Source organism: Mobula birostris, chromosome 20 (assembly GCF_030028105.1).
Source record: "Mobula birostris isolate sMobBir1 chromosome 20, sMobBir1.hap1, whole genome shotgun sequence".
NCBI classification, from domain to species: domain Eukaryota; kingdom Metazoa; phylum Chordata; class Chondrichthyes; order Myliobatiformes; family Myliobatidae; genus Mobula; species Mobula birostris.
This window is the reverse complement of record NC_092389.1, coordinates 59072892-59090078: the sequence shown is the minus strand read 5'-3', so window position 1 is coordinate 59090078 and position 17187 is coordinate 59072892. Positions and strand designations below refer to the sequence as shown.

General features: G+C 47.3%; 2 pseudogenes; both read left to right on the top strand.

The window, feature by feature from the left end:
- Window positions 1–17187, top strand: part of LOC140185006 (uncharacterized) — a 686808-nt pseudogene that overhangs the window by 23368 nt on the left and 646253 nt on the right.
- On the top strand, window positions 884–3000 carry LOC140185333 (probable G-protein coupled receptor 139; annotated as a pseudogene).

Sequence of the window (17187 nt, the reverse complement as noted above, 5' to 3'; positions counted from 1 at the left end):
GAATGCAATTAGAATTTTGACCTCTTTTCTTGATTTTTATGGTTCAGGCAGCTATTTTGTGAAGTGTTTAAAACGAGAGATCGAGAGCATGTACAGTTTACGGAGACAGAGGGGAAGGGACTGAACCGAGGGGATAAATTGAACTGGATGTCTATGGATACGTGTAGAGTCAGGCCGGGTCAGGCAGAAACAATGTTTTGATCCACACAGAGACACAGAAACACACTACACAGAACGGCAGTTTCTTATCCGCCTCTCCAGCGCTCCGCCGTGTTCTTTAACACATACGTCGTGATATGATTAAAACAGAATCAACCCCCTACTAGACTGCTGAGCTTTATGGCCATGTATTAGCGTTAAGGGTGGGTCCTGGACGAGCACCGAAATGTTCTGTCTGTGACTATGACTAAGTCACTGAAAACGTTGGACGGTTTTCTGGATATGAAAGTGTTTAGTCACCATCACAAGCAGATCTTTTCTTAGCGACCCCTCGTTACAGTCCTCCAAACACAAACTATTCCAAGAGTTGATACTCTCAAGGAGAATGGAAACAGTAGGTGATTCAATACACTTTCACAAGCTACAATGACATAATTTACTTCAATCTTCTGTGTCTCTCAAATGGCTCAATTGAATTGCATACATACAGTGGAAGCACATTTAACTGATAAGAAACCACTGAAGGTCAGTCACCTTTTTGGACAAACTAATTCACACAAACAGTCCAAAAATTGCACTAGTTAATTATTTAATCTCAATCTGTCACCACGGGGATTGCACCTGCCTGACGTAATTGGTCTGTAAATAGTTTTACAACAGTTATTTTTAAATCTGCTGAAATATGTCCCTGTGGAGTCGATAAATGGTATTAAAAACCCCAGGCATGTGCTGCCTTAACATTTCATTCCGAGAGATCGCCTGAAGCACAGGGGGACAGATAAAATGCCTGCAATGTTGGAAAGGTATTGGAGTGTGGAGAAAATATTGTACGTGTTCATTGCCATCATTGGAGTTCCTGGTCAGTGAGCAGAGCAATTCATGTTTGGTATTTCTGTGTGTTAACCATATAAATCTGTTTATGATCATTTGACAAGCTTTTATCCTGATGATCATTGTCCAGCTAACCGTCAGAGATATTGCTCCTGTCAGTTCAACACTCTGAATTGTCATATTTAACTCATGGGATCGACTCGAACGTTGTTCTTGCTTCAATGACAGCTTGTCCGGAGTTGTTCCGGTGTGGGGACAGGCAGCTCTACCGCAAGCTGTCACTGGGATGGGTTTACATTGTGAAGTTCACTGTTTCTGAGTTATTGAACAGAGAGAAACCCGGGTCCTGTGTTTCATGTCTCACTGTGGAGTCTGTCACAGTCGGATCACACTGCCTAATTGGGTCTGGTCACCGGAACCAGTGTCCACGGATCTGCTGACGAAATTATCGAATTGAACTGCGCTGCAGAATTAATCCAATAACGGAGCCACTCAGTCTCAGGTTACTAAGTTGTTCCTGCTTTCCCTCTGAGACGCGTCGTAAATTGGGGCACCACTTCGTCCTGTCGAAAAGCCTTGGCCCAGAACCAGATTTTGTTCAGTTCCATTTATGCAGCCTGACCTCCCGAGTCCCTCCAGTATTTTGTATCTGTTGCTCCCCTCTGTCTCCCTTCTTGGCCGCATCAGATGCTAAGTTTCCAGAGACCTGGCCCATCACGGTTAAATCAGTGAAACGGCCCCATCAGCGACTGGAGTCGGGATCAGCATCGATCGTTGTTGTTGATGCAGATCGATTTTATCGCCGAAGACTATGCACACATTGTCTTATCTCCGCACTGAAGAAGGCAGGTCAGAGACAGTGTGACCCGTGTTTGATGTTAGATTAGCAGCCGTTCACAGACTCTCCTGATCTTTAGCTGAAACCCGATCCCTTGAGGAATGGGTTCAGTAATGCCTAGTGTCTGTTATTTTTTTCTCTCTCTCTCTCCCCCGTCCCCTTCCCCCATCCCCGTCTCCCTCTCTCTCCCTCTCTCCCTGTCCCCTTCCCCCGTCCCGCTCTCCCACTCCTCTCCCTCTCCCACTCCCGCCTCCCCCTCTCCAGTGAATTTAGTGGCGATTGTGATCCTGTCCCGGGGAAAGTGCGGCCTCTCTACCTGCTCCACTCGCTACCTGGTGGCCATGGCAGCGGCGGATCTACTGACCAATGTCACCGAGGTCATTTTGTCTCAAATCCATGAATACTACTTCCCGTTGAATTTTCTGGACATCACGCCTGTGTGCAGTGTTAGCGCTGTACTGAGGTTCACAGCCACAGACTGTTCTGTCTGGTTCACCGTCGCTTTCACCTTTGATCGGTTTGTCGCCATTTGCTGTCAGAAGCTGAAGACAAAATATTGCACCGGGAAAACTGCGGCTGTGGTTCTAACAACAACCGGCGTACTGTCCTGTCTGAAAAACATTCCCCGATATTTCACACGGGAACCCTGGGAGATCATTGACAATGTACCGTGGTTCTGTAATCTCATAGACAATTATTTAACTGACCCTGGGTGGGTAGTATATGACTGGCTCGATACAGTTTTAACTCCGTTCCTCCCTTTCGCTGGGATCTTGCTGCTCAACGCTCTGACAGTCAGACACATTTTAGTGGCCAGTCGGGTCCGTAAGGGGCTAAAGGGTCACAGCAAGGGGGAGAACGGCAGTGACCCGGAGATGGAGAGCAGGAGGAGGTCTGTGGTTTTACTTTTCACTCTCTCCGGCAACTTCATCCTCCTGTGGATGACAGTGGTTGTAAATTTCATATATTATCAGGTCTCAGGAAAAGGATTGGATTTCAATGATTCTGAATGGATCTTTATCTACGTCGGGGCTTTACTGAGGGATTTCAGTTGCTGCACGAACACATTTATTTACGCGGTGACTCAGTCGAAATTCAGGGAGCAGATAATCAGCGCGGTGAAATATCCGGTCACCTCGGTGATTCAGTTCATTAATAAATACGCGTCCTGAGCACAAGCCGGAGGCCGCAGCAATTTTTCCAGTCCGGATTCCGGCTCCTCACATTCACCGTCTGATCTCCCAGTTTTTATTCTGGGGCATACTGTCCCATTGACAGGAAGAACTGGGTCATTAGGATAGTGCGTTTCTCGGGAGGGGCAAAGCACCGTCCTGGACTCGGCAGATGTCAGTCAACGAAATACTCTGGAATGCCAGCCACCCATTTGTCTTTGCATATGTCCATCCATGCCCATTCCTGCCCACCAACCTCACAGACCGACTTTCCCACAAGACGGCTGAGTCTAGTCTGATGCTGGTTGGCTAATCCAATGTCAAACACACCAGTTTCCACCGTCCCGTTGAATGATCGTCTAACATGAATAAAGAGGGGGGCATTTGGATGAATGGCTTTTGACACTCCAATTTAATGGCGCATTCCCGCTTCTAACTGGACTGGAATGTGGTGTTCGGAATTGGGAAATAAAACTCTCACTGTTTTTTTTTTCCTAATGAAAACTAAATTACCACCCCACCCCCGCCAAAATATTATAGATTGTACGGAATAAAAACCCAATGCAGTGAATTAAATTAAACTCATTCCCACAATTTAAATATCGACGCCCAACGATTGTCATGCAATTTGCATTTGATTTCAATCTACCTGATCAGCTTCACCCTGAAATAGTCTGTGTGCAAATGTTCCATAATGAAAAAATCTACACGACCCAGTATGAAGTTATCCAACACGACATTTGGAAAAAAAAACATTTTAATATGGCCAATTCAGGTGGTATCGGTATAATTGCTTCCCTTCTTGTTTGTAGCCACTTCTCCCATGAACCAAACACTGTTCGGTGTCTGTAAAGGTGTGCCACTAGATTTCCCAGAAGCCCTCAATTCTTAACCCTGTAAAACCCCGAAACAGGCTCTGATCTGCAAAGCGGATGGTCTTTATCCACAATTGAACTTTTAGCAGCTTTTGTAACTAAACAGTTAAACCTCTTATTCCGCTCAAAACCTCTGTGTGCAGGGACCCATCAGAATAAATCATATACACCAATACTTTGTGTATGAAATAATGTTTGACGAGTTTCCAACAGTAAATCTGATCTGCTGCTAGGCTAACAATTTTCCTCCACCTACTATACACCTAAAATGATGTCAACAAGTCCCGCTGTTTAAACTGATAAATGGTCGGTAAGTTGCTTCTTTATCGTTACTTTTAATTCGGCACAAAAAAAAACCGGTACACCCACAGTTCCAATTAAATTGTCTTTTGATCCCTCTGCAGCAACATATTATATCCCTCTGTTAACATATCATAATAATATTCCTTATATATTGTTGAACCAACAGACCCTCAGGCGTATCAGAATCTTTGGATTCATTAAAATATGACACCTAAAGTCTACCAGTCATAGGCAGAACAAGGTGGCATTTCATAGAACGTGACAATTGGGGCATATTGCATAATCCAGCAATCCCATCTTCCCAACGTGATAAGATCCCAGCCACCTAAACCTAAAAAGACTCTTTGTGTGATGTTCCCAACAGTCCTCTACCACAACTTTAACAGGATGATCACTTCTCTGCACCCTCAAATTAATTCGATATGTCAGCAATACTGCAGTCTCCGAAATCCTGAGGGTAGTTGTCCCATTTCAACCAGTAAAGCCCAAACAGGGGACGGTAAGCAACATGATTTTAAATCCTGAGATTCTATCACATCCACGCATTTTACAGTTGAAAATGATGCTGATCCATAAGCCACACAGCCATAATCAAGAATTTATCTAATTAAACAAATAAAATGGCGAACAAAGATTTTCGTGTACCACCCTGAAACACCCATATAAACACATGAGAATCCCAAATCAGTGTGCACCTCAATTCCGTTCGCACCTTAAACCCGTTGACATCCCACATGCCCATCAGATTATCCAGGAGGAAGAATTATTTCCAGCAGTTCCACCGTAATAATATAATGAGCAAAGTTCAAAGTTCAAACTGCATTTGTTATTAAAGTACCTATAAATGAAACAACCTGGACATTCATCACATTCCCAAATCGGCGTGCAATAGCAAATTTGCCAACACATCCAAATCTGTCACCATCCCCAACTCAATATGCACTCCGAAATCTCTGCACATCCTCAAATTCGCATGCAACCCCTAGGCAGTGTGCATCCCGTATTTACCGACACCCTGAAATCCGTCTGCACCCCTTATTCACCGACACAAACTAAAATCTACGCCAATCCGCAAATCAATGTGCAGCCTTACTTACATGTACAACCCCAAACCCTCTGATCATCCAACATGCACGTTAGATTTTCCCAGAGCAGGAATCATTTCAAACAATTCACCAAATAGCTGTCTCAATCTTAAACAGTTTAAAGTGCCTTCATTATTAATGTATCTATGTGGGTCTACATTTCTGTGTGTTTTTATGCGTCTTGCTGTGAGTCTTTGGACTTTTTGTATGTCTCTGTGTGTTTGTGTCAGAGAGCAGGTAGCGGACAGCGCTCGGTCTTTGTCGATACAGAGTGGCCACTCGGCTCGTGTGGAGGAAACCCTTCAGGGCACCAGACGGGAGTGTGTGCACTCGTTCGGGGAACTATATAGCATTGTGTTGTTTGTAAGAGATACAGCAATATCGTGGGCTGAATTCCGAAGAGCGCAGAGCTCGGACGGTCTCTACTCAATACATTTGAGGAGGTTGAACAGGGAATGAACGAGTGAACCTGTGAGGAGCGTTTGATGGCTCCAGGCCTGAATTCGCTGAGTTTAGAAAAATCACATTGAAATCTATCAAACATTGAATGCACACAGAACACAGTGGACAGATGGTAAGGCAGATCTGAATGTCTAGTTGTGTGTGTGTGTGTGTGTGTATGCTCTTCAACAACTTTAAAATCTCTGGCCTTGATCACCCCATTTTGCAATGGATGTCCAGTACCTTTATACTTCAAGAACACCTTAAAACACTTCGCTTCCTTCCCGACAACGGATCCAACCAGTTCCCCTTCATCTCCACTTTATCTGGAGTCAGGGAGTACCATAACAAAGAAACAAATCCTTTTTGACCATTTAGTCCCTACAGAATTGTTATTTTTCCGTGTTCTATAACTGTACCTGGACCATAGCCTTCAATACGATTCCCGTCCATGTACCTATCCAAACTACTCTCCAATGAAATCCATAACTTCCGCCGACGGCTTTTCCCAAACCGGCCCCACCCTCAGAGGGAAGGAATTCCCACTCTGGTCCCTCTTAAATATTTCATCTTTCTCCCTTAATCTGCGACCTGTAGTTCCCGTCTCATTCAACTTGAGGAAAAATCCTGCCTGTTTTTACCCTGTCTATAACAATCATAATTGTGTATACTTCTGTGTAATCTCCCTTCATTTATCTACACACCAGTGAAGAAAGTCCTCACTTTTTCCAACATCTCGGGTCTTCCAATCCCAGCAAACGTATTCTATTTTTTTCTACACTTTCAATTTTATTGATATATTTCCTGCAGGCTAGTAACGAAGCTGCAGACAATACTCCGAATAATCTAATGTGCACATGCAGTTGTTAAAGGGTTCGCGGAGACGCGCGGATTAGGCGCGCACACGGGCTTGGGGTTGTGCAAGATATATGGGGGCACGTGCGGATTTGGGTATATTCGCAGACTTAAGGGGTGCACACGGAGTTTGGACTGTCGGTGGTTGTAGGGGGTGACAATTGTGAAGGCTGTTTGATCTATAGAAACATGATTAATAAATGTACATTGAAAGTTTTAATTTTGTTCTTCCTATTATTTAAGTATGAGCCAGCTGTTTCATGAACAGTTGAAAACGATTCTTGCTCCGGCATAATCTAATACGCATGTGAGGTGTAAGCGGATTTGGGTTTTCACACAGATTTGGAGTGTTATATGAATAAATGCACTTTACTTTTACAAATCTGTTCGTATTGTGTTTTTAAGTTGGAGGTTGCTACTCAAAATTTGCATACGAACTTTGGGCTGCGTTTATTTAATGGCGAGGCAGCCATTTTCTGAACCGTTTGACACGATTTGTACTCGAAGATAATCGTATGTGCGTTTGAATTCAATACGGGTTTGAAGTTACACCAAGATTTGCAAAGAATTTTCGGATGCATGGTTATATTTCTTCCCGAGACAACAATTTTCTGAACGGTTTGAAATGATTGTTTCTTTGAAATAATCTGTTATGCCTGCGGGCGTGTCAGCCGGGTTGGGGTGCGCAGCAAATTGTGGAAAACGCAGCATTAGGGAAGTGACTGTGAATATGAGTGCGCGCACAGTTTTGGGAGTGAACATGATTTGGAGGTGCGCACTGATTTAGGGCTGTGTTCTCGCACATGAGGGTACGCACTGATTTGGGGACTGAGCTTTAGAGGTTTGTTGTAAAATTCAGGGGTGAACACGGCTTCATGTGGGTTTGCAGATGCACGCAGAAGTCGTTGTGTTGCAAGGAACGCAGAACACAGGCCCGGAGATTAAGTTAGGAAGTAGTCGGGTGTGTGAGCGTTAACGGCAAACAGGAGTGCAAGAAAGCAGAATTATCTTGACACGGAGCGTAGAAAGGAAAGCGGCAGACGAAACCTTTCTTAGCACGGAGAGACGGAATTACACAGGTAAACCTCGGTGCTGAAGTCAAACTTAGAATACTCACCTTGACACGGAGAGACTGAGTTTCACAGGTCACCTTCGGAACTGAATTGGAACTTGGAAAACTTACCTTGACGTGGAGAGACTAAATTTCACAGATAAATCTCGGTACTGGAGCAAACTTAGAACACACAATCCGAAGCGGCCGGGAAACGTTGATTACCACACTGGCAAAACCAACAATCTGGCAACTACTGGGTGCAAAGCTGGGGTTCTTTTGCTGTATGTCCTGATGAAAGCCAGGTGTGTCGCCATCAAAGGGAGTTAGGAGACGATAGTGAATTAACTGTCGAGACCGTGACAGTACCCACACTCCCCACGCCCCCCCTCCCCGACATCAGCGGGAGCCTACCGGCGAACCACCAGGCTTGTCCGGATTGCCTCGATGGAAATCTCGGACGAGGGAAGGGTCCAGGATGAAGGAGCGGGGAATGCAGGTGCGCTCCTCAGGACCGTATCCCTCCCAATCGACCAGGTCAAACAGACCCCTGCCTCTGCGCCGCAGATCCAGTGGACGGTGTAAGCCAGGCGAGTGGGGGAGGTTCAGCAGGGGGGCACAAAGGGCTGACAGACAAAGGGTTGACCACCGAGGGGTTGATGATGCTCACAATTTGGAATGATCCGAGATAACGAGGGGCGAGATTCTTGAGTTCATTATTGAAGGGGATGTATTTTGAAGGGAGCCAAACCTTCTGACCAGGCCGATAGTTAGGCGCAGGAATTCGATGGCGATCGGCAATCCTCCGGTTGCGGTCAGCTGAACGGAGCAGGGTCGCTCGTGCATCCTTCCAGACCTTGCGGCACCGGCGGAGATGGGCCTGAACTGAAGGCACAGCAATGTCGTCTACATGGGCTGGAAACAGAGGGGCTGATAACCGAAGGAGCACTCGAAAGGATACATTCCGGTGGCGGTGAGTTGTGGGCGTACTCCACCCAAGTGAGATGGGTGCTCCAGGATGACGGGTTGTTGGCGGATATGCAGCGCAGTGCTGCTTCCAAATCCTGGTTTGCTCATTCCGTTTGACCGTTAGTCTGTGGATGGAAACCGGAAGACAGACTTGCTGAGGCTCCAAGGCCTTCACAGAAGGACCTCCAGACTTGAGAGATGAATTGGGCACCCCGGTCAGAAACAATGTCAGGGGCAATTCCATGAAGGCGGAAGACGTGTTGAACAAGGAGGTCGGCTGTTTCACAGGCTGTAGGGAGTTTGGGAAGGGCTGTAAAGTGCACGGCTTTGGAGAAACGGTCCACCACGGTGAGTAAGGCAGTGTTACCATGTGAAGGGGGTAGCCCAGTGAAGAAATCCAAAAGCAATGTGGGACCAAGGGCGGCCGGGGACAGGTAGGGGACGAAGTAACCCAGCAGGTGGCCGATGGGACGCTTTTCCGCGGGCACACACAGAACAGGCAGAGACGTAGGAGCGAGTGTCAGCATCCATGGAGGACCACCAGAAATGTCGCTTCAGACGGGACAGAGTTCGATCGATTCCGGGATGGCAGGCGAAACGAGAAATATACCCCCACTGGAGAACCTGAGACCGAACAGATTCAGGCAAGAATAGACGATTGGGGGGTCCATTGCCTGGGTCAGGTTGCGTCCGTTGGGCCTCTTTGACTATGGATTCGATCTCCCAGGAGAGGGCAGCCACAACACAGGATGGTTGAAGGATGGTATCGAGTTTGGGAAGGCCCTCCTCGAAGACCTGTTGACGAGACAGAGCATCTGGCTTCACGTTCCTGGAACCAGGACGATAGGTGAGGGTGAATTTGAAACGGCCAAAAAATAATCCCAACAGGCTTGGCGGGAATTAAGGCGTTTAGCGTTTTGGATATACGCCAGGTGCTTGTGGTCCGTCCAGACCATGAATGGATGCTCAGCTCCCCCCAGCCAGTGCCTCCACTCCTCCAAGGCGAGTTTGACGACCAGCAACTACCGGTTCCCAACGTCGTGGTTACTTTCGGCGGGGGATAGACGGCGAGAGAAGAAGGCGCAGGGATGGAGCTTTTGGTCTCGGACGGAGCGTTGGGAGAGGACCGCTCCCACCCCAGAGTCGGAGGCGTCAACTTCTACAATGAATTGGCGAGAGGGGTCGGGCTGGACCAAGATGGGGGCGGAGGTGAAACGCCTCTTCAGCTCCGAGAAGGTGGAGTCGGCTTCGGGGGTCCAGTGAGAAGGGGTCGCAGGAGAGATGAGTTGAGTAAGGGACCACTGCCACCCGGCTGTTATCTCTGATGAGGCGACGGTAGAAGTTTGCGAACCCCAGAAATCGCTGGCGTTGTTTAAGCGTCGTGGGTTTTGGCCACTCCGCCACCGCCGGATCTCTTCGGGATCCGCCCTCACTTGCCCGCTCTCAATGATGTACCCCAGAAAACTGACAGAACGGGCATGGAACTCGCACTTCTCTGCCTTAACGAATAGCGTGTTCTCCAAAAGCCTCTGAAGAACCTGACGGACATGGTGGGTGTGCTCCTGAAGACTGCGGGAGAAGATTAGGATGTCGTCCAAACAAACGAAAACGAAACGGTTAATAAAGTCCCCAAGGACGTTGTTTACCAGGGCTTGGAAGTCGGCGGAGGCATTAGTGAGACCGAAAGGCATGGCAGCCGTCTGGTGTGTGATGAAGCTCCAGGGAGAAGGTCAATTGCGTAGTCGTAAGGGCGGTGTGGAGGCAGAGAAAGGGCCCGATGCTTGCTAAACACCGCTCCTAGATCCTGATACTCTACGGGAACCCTGGACGAGTCAGGGGGTTCAGAGGCGGACGAGGTCGCTTTGACCGCCACTGGGGAAAGGGCTGATTGCAGACAAGTGGAATGGCAGAACGAACTCCAGCTGACTATCTTCCCGGTGGGTCAGTCGGTGTGGGGGTTATGACGACTTAACCAGGGGTAACCAAGAACTATAGGGGCTTGAGTGGAGGAAATTAAATTGAATCGTACCTGTTCCCGCTGTTTTCCGGAGAGAAGGAGAAGCAGGGGCTCTGTACAGTGTGTGACTCGGGCCAGAAGTCTACCGTCCAGCGCCCAAGCTTCCAGGGGTGTAAACATGGCTCACCAGGAATTCCGGCTTGGAAGACTAAGTTTTCATCCAAAAAAAAATTCCCTCACCGCCGGAGTCCACTGGTGCAAACAGAGGCAGGGACTGTGGTTGTAACACAAGGTAGCTTGAAGCTGCATCGGGGGTCGGGGGTGGGAAGGGAGTGTTGTCTGGCTCACCAGAGTCCCCCTTTCTACTGGTGAGTCTTCCCTTTAGGCCGAAGGGACGGGTAGCGCCGAAGAGGCCGGACTGGCAGCAATATAGACACTCACCCGCTCTGAATCTCCGGATTCTTCATCATCACTTATTCTTCTGCTGCTTCTTCCCCTTCTTCTTCTTCTTCGTGTTCTATGGCGGTTGGAACCCAGCTTAATGGTGCATTACCGCCACTTTCTGCTCCGGAGGGTTCAATAGACTTTGTAGGAGAAAGGCGGTTCCGTCCCAGCTGCATGGTTTCCCCTCTCGGGGCGGTGGAAACGGCAGGGCTGGGAGCTACTCCAGGAGCAGGAGCAGGAGAGCTGCCTGTTCTGGCGGGAGACGGTAATGCGTGCCGAAGAGTTGGCCAAAGGGTGTGGGCGACCAGTTCTTTCTCTATGGCGTTCTCGGAGGCGATTGTCCAACCTGGTGGCTCGGGAGATCAGGGAATCCAGGCTGTCGGGGTCGTCTCCTGCCGCCAACTCGTCTTTCACCATGTCACTGAGACCATTCCGAAATATCCGTTGGAGTACCTCATCGTCCCACCCCGTGTCAGCGCTAACGTCCGGAACTCCACGGAATATTCGGCAACACTGCGTGAGCCCTGGCGGAGAGTGAGTAGACGCTTGGCGGCGTGTTTACCACGGACGGGGTGGTCAAAGATCTTTCTCATCTCCGCGATAAAGGTGGCGAAAGAAGAGCAGATATCCAGGTTATCCCAAATAGCTGTGGCCCACGCTAATGCACTTCCCCGCAACAGTCCCATGATATAACAAATATCTGACTGATCCGTGGAGTACGTGGGCGACTGCTGTTCAAACACCAGGGAGCACTGATGAAGGAAGGGCCGACACGTAGTTCTCCGGTTCAGGTACGCGAGGCTGTCTTGGCGGGGTTGTTGCTGACACGTAGGGGGTTACCACTACAGGCTGCCTGGGCTCGTTAGACAGGGTTCCAGGAGTGGGCTGAGTGAGATGAGTGGATACACGGTCCACCTGGTCACCGATCTGCTTGACGTGAGCAGACACGAAACGGAGGTTCTCCATGACCTCCCGGAGGAGATGGTCGTGCTGTCCCAATAGGGAACCATGTCTGGCGTAGGCATACATATGCATAGAACAGTACAGCACATTACAGGCCCTTCGGCCCACAAAGTTATGCAGACCCTCAAACCCTGCCTCTCACATAACCCCCCCCCAACTTAAATTCCTCCACATACCTGTCTAGCACTCTCTTAATCTTCACGAGTGTATCTGCCTCCACCACTGACTCAGGCAGTGTATTCCACGCACCAACCCCTCCCTGAGTAAATACTCTTCCTCTAATATCTTCCTTGAACTTCACACCCCTTACCTTAAAGCCATGTCCTTTTGTATTCAGCAGTGGTACATTGGGGAAGAGGCGCTGGCTATCCACTCTGTCTATTCCTCTTACTATCATGTACACCTCTATCATGTCTCCCTTCATCCTCCTTCTCTCCAAAGAGTAAAGCCCTAGCTCCCTTAATCTCTGATCATAATGCATACCTCTAAACCAGGCAGCATCCTGGTAAATCTCCTCTGTACCCTTTCCAATACTTCCACATCCTCCCTACAGTGAGGCGACCAGAACTGGACACAGTAGTCCAAGTGTGGCCTAACCAGAGTTTTAAAGAGCTGCATCATTACATCGCAACTCTTAAACTCTATCCCTCGACTTATGAAAGCTAACACCCCATAAGCTTTCTTAACTATCCTATCTACCTTTGAGGCAACTTTCAGGGATCTGTGAACATGTACCCCGAGATCCCTCTGCTCCTCCACACTACCAAGTATCCTGCCATTTACTTTGTACTCTGTCTTGGAGTTTGTCTTTACAAAGTGTACCACCTCACACTTCTCCGGGTTGAACTCCATCTGCCACTCCTCAGCCCACTTCTGCATCCTATCAATGTTTCTCTGCAATCTTTGACAATCCTCTACACTATCTACAACACCACCAACCTCTGTGTCGTCTGCAAACTTGCCAACCCACCCTTCTACCCCGACATCCAGGTCGTTAATAAAAATCACGAAAAGTAGAGGTCCCAGAACAGATCCTTGTGGGACACCACTAGTCACAATCCTCCAATCTGAATGTACTCCCTCCACCATGACCCTCTGCCTTCTGCAGGCAAGCCAATTCTGAATCCACCTGGCCAAACATCCCTGGATACCATGCCTTCTAACTTTCTGAATAAGCCTACCGTGTGGAACCTTGTCAAATGCCTTACTAAAATCCATATAGATCACATCCACTGCACTACCCTTATCTATATGCCTGGTCACCTCCTCAAAGAACTCTATCAGGCTTGTTAGACACGATATGCCTTTTACAAAGCCATGCTGACTGTCCCTGATCAGACCATGATTCTCTAAATTCCTATAGATCCTATCTCTAAGAATCTTTTGTAACAGCTTTCCCACCACAGACGTAAGGCTCACTGGTCTATAATGACCCGGACTATCCCTACTAACTTTTTTGCACTAGGGGACAACATTCGCCTCCCCCCAATCCTCCGGTGCCATTCCTGTGGACAACGACGACATAAAGATCCTAGCCAGAAGCTCAGCAATCTCTTCTCTCGCCTCGTGGAGCAGCTTGGGGAATATTCCGTCAGGCCCCGGGGACTTATCTATCCTAATGTATTTTAACAACTCCAACACCTCCTCTCCCTTGATATCAACATGCTCCAGAACATCAGCCTCACTCATATTGTCCTCACCATCATCAAGTTCCCTCTTATTGGTGAATACCGAAGAGAAGTCTTCGTTGAGGACCTCGCTCACCTCCACAGCCTCCAGGCACATCTTCCACCTTTATCTCTAATCGGTCCTACCTTCTCTCCTGTCATCCTTTTTTTCTTCACATAATTGAAGAATGCCTTGGCGTTTTCCTTTACCCTACTCGCCAAGGCCTTCTCATGCCCCCTTCTTGCTCTTCTCAGCCCCTTCTTAGGCCTCTTTCTTGTTTCCCTATATTCCTCAGTAGACCCATCAGATCCTTGCTTCTTAAACCTCATGTATGCTGCCTTCTTCCACCAGGCTAGATTGTCCACGTCACTTGTCACCCATGTTTCCTTCACCCTACCATTCTTTACCTTCCTCACCGGGACAAATTTATTCTTAACATCCCGCAAGAGATCTCTAGACATCGACCACATGTCCATAGTACATTTCCCTGCAAAAACATCATCCCAATTCACACCCGCAAGTTCTAGCCTTCTAGCCTCATAATTTGCCTTTCCCCAATTAAAAAAAAAAGCCCTCTCCTCTCTGATTCTATCCTTTTCCATGATAATGTTAAAGGCCAGGGAGCGGTGATCACTGTCCCCCAGATGCTCACCCACTGAGTGATCTGTGACCTGACCCGGTTCATTACCCAGTACTAGATCTAGTTTGGCATTCCCTCTGGTCGTCCTGTCCACATACAGTGACAGGAATCCGTCCTGTACACACTTAACAAATTCTGCCCCATCTAAACCCTTGGAACTAATCAGGTGCCAATCAATATTAGGCAAGTTAAAGTCACCCATGATAACAACCCTGTTATTTTTGTACCTTTCCAAAATCTGCCTCCCAATCTGCTCCTCTGTAATCTCTGCTGTTATTAGGGGGCCTATAGAATACCCCCAACAGAGTAACTGCTCCCTTCTTGTTCCGACTTCCACACATATTGACTCAAAAGAGGATCCTGCTACATTACCCACCCTTTCTGTAGCTGTAATAGTATCCCTGACCAGTAATGCCACCCCTACTCACCTTTTTCCGCCCTCTCTATAGAGTCTCCAATGACGACAGCTCTCCTCTTATCCGTCCCACCCTTCTGCACCACAGGGTCAGACTCAGTGCCGGAGGCCCTGCCACCGTAGCTCACACCTGGTCGGTCGTCCCCGCCAACAGTATCCAGGACTGAAATAAAACATTTGTTCGCTAGAATGGCGCGTGGGGGAATTGTTATGGAACGAAACGGAGTCATGGTATCTGATAATGAAATGCAAAAACCTGTTTCCCCACTGAACCGAGTCTCACCAAGATTCTCCAGTTCCAGTGTTTTGAAAAATATTACTGATAAGCTCCATCAGTTGGACCCTAGACCGCAAGAAACAAGTGAAGGACCTAATCGACAAGCATGGAAACGTATTTTGTGACATTTTGAAATGGTGCACATATGCAGTGCGTCACGTCGTTATAAATTCAGCCCAGCCCACGAAACAGCATCTTTACAGAGTGAACCCTGAGAAAAGTAAAATGGTTGAGCAAGAAATTAGAAACTAGAAAGAACAAGGGAGGAGAATGGATGACTGTATTGATAGAGTGGGGAAGGCTAAATACCTTACAAAGATTGACCTGTTAAAAGGATGCTGGGGTGTTCCTTTAACAGAGAGGGCTAAAGAGATATCAGCATTTGGGACACCATCTGGACCGTATGAACACAATGTTTTACCCTTCGGGATGAAAAATGCACCAGGGACATTTCAAAGAATGATCAATTCTGTGATTGGAGGTTTAGAAAACACAGAGGCTTTTATCAATGATTGACAGGCCTGGAATGACACATGGGAAGGGCATATATCAGCAGTAGAAAAACTAAATGACAGACTTTCCAAGGCTAATCTTACGGTGACCTTTTATAAGAGTGAAATTAATCATGCTACTGTTATTTATCTTGACTATGTAGTAGGCCAGGGTCAACTGGCTCCTGTTCAGGCCAAGGTTCAAGCTGTTGCTGAGGTTCCTGTTCTGACCGGCAAGAAAGCTTTAAGAAGGTTTTTAGGAATGGTTGGGTACTATCGTAAGTTTTGTAAGAAATTTGCTGACATCGCCCTCCCCCTAACAAAATTCCCAGGGAAGAGTGAAAGATTTGTCTGGAATGACTTTTGCCAGGAGGCATTTAAACATCTGAAAACCATCCTGTGTTATCATCCTCTGCTCAAAGCACCTGATTTTTTGAAACCATTCGCGATAGCAACCGATGCTAGTTACGAAGCTGTTGGGGCGGTACTGTTACAGAAGGGTGTGGATGACATTGAACATCCAGTAGCTTATTTCTCAAAGTAATTCTCAGAGAACTTATTCAACTGTTGAAAAGGAATTGTCAGCACTTATTCTGGCTTTACAACATTTTAAGGTCTATGTTCAGAGACCTCAAAATCTGCCTGTTGCCCAGAGACCGCTTGTGGTTTACATGGACTATAATCCGTTGGTGTTTCGAACTAAGATGAAGGATAAGAATAGAAGGTTGTTAATTTGGAGTCTGATATTGCAAGAATGTGACTTAAAAAAACAAGCATGTGAACGTACTGACAATATTATAGCTGATTGTTTATCCAGATGTTAAGTTGGAAACTGTACAGATTTTTGCTCTGTCATCTGATGGATCAACATGTATTGTTTCAAACTCTGCAATGTACATTTAGACGAAAATAAGATGCCTTTGTCAATTTTTTTTCTCTCTCTGAAGAAAGGGGTGTGACGGGGTCCTATAAATTGTGCTTGTTTACCCCTATGAACTGTGCTTTTGAAAGAGAGAGAGAGAGTTATTTAACAACGACATGTGCTTTTGAAAGAGGCAGAGAGACGCAGACTGCTCACAGGTTGTTTGTACTTTCTTCAAGGACATCGCCTGCTTATATTCTTCCACAGACAGAGAAGGGCGGAGTTATTTGAGAGACAGTTGGCGCTCAGTACGGGAAGATAAAATAGAAGGTCAGATGATATAGACCTCAGACACATGTTTTGGACACTGAATGAGCTCTGTTGTGCCCGCAGAAAAAGCGGGTTTTTGGAGGATCGATCAGTGGCTCTTGCGGTGAAAAGAAAAGGCAGTGACCGGTGGGGAGTTGTCCATGTGTCCACCCTTGCCTGGCTGATAGCTCCACCACAGAAAACCGGTCCCCATTGTTGAAGTCACAGTCGGTGACTATTAAAGGATTTCGGAGGGGAAAGGGAAGATCGACGGCGTCAGCTCACCTGAAGATTCAAATCCCTCTCTCTCTCTCTGTCTCTCCATCACTACTCAACTCAATACCACGGACTGAACTGAACTGAACTTTACTCATCATCGTAAGACAGTATCTCCTTACCCCAAACTTGTACGTGACAGCTGGAAGAGATATCGGACTGGAAGGTGGGAATCTAATAGAGGATAGATGGGCAGCGCCTTCGTCTGGTGATCCACCCTCTTTTAATTCTTCTATTGCCTTCTTTACTTCACCCTACACCCTCCTTCCGGTTGCACCTATCACCTTGTGTTTCTCCCTCTCATCC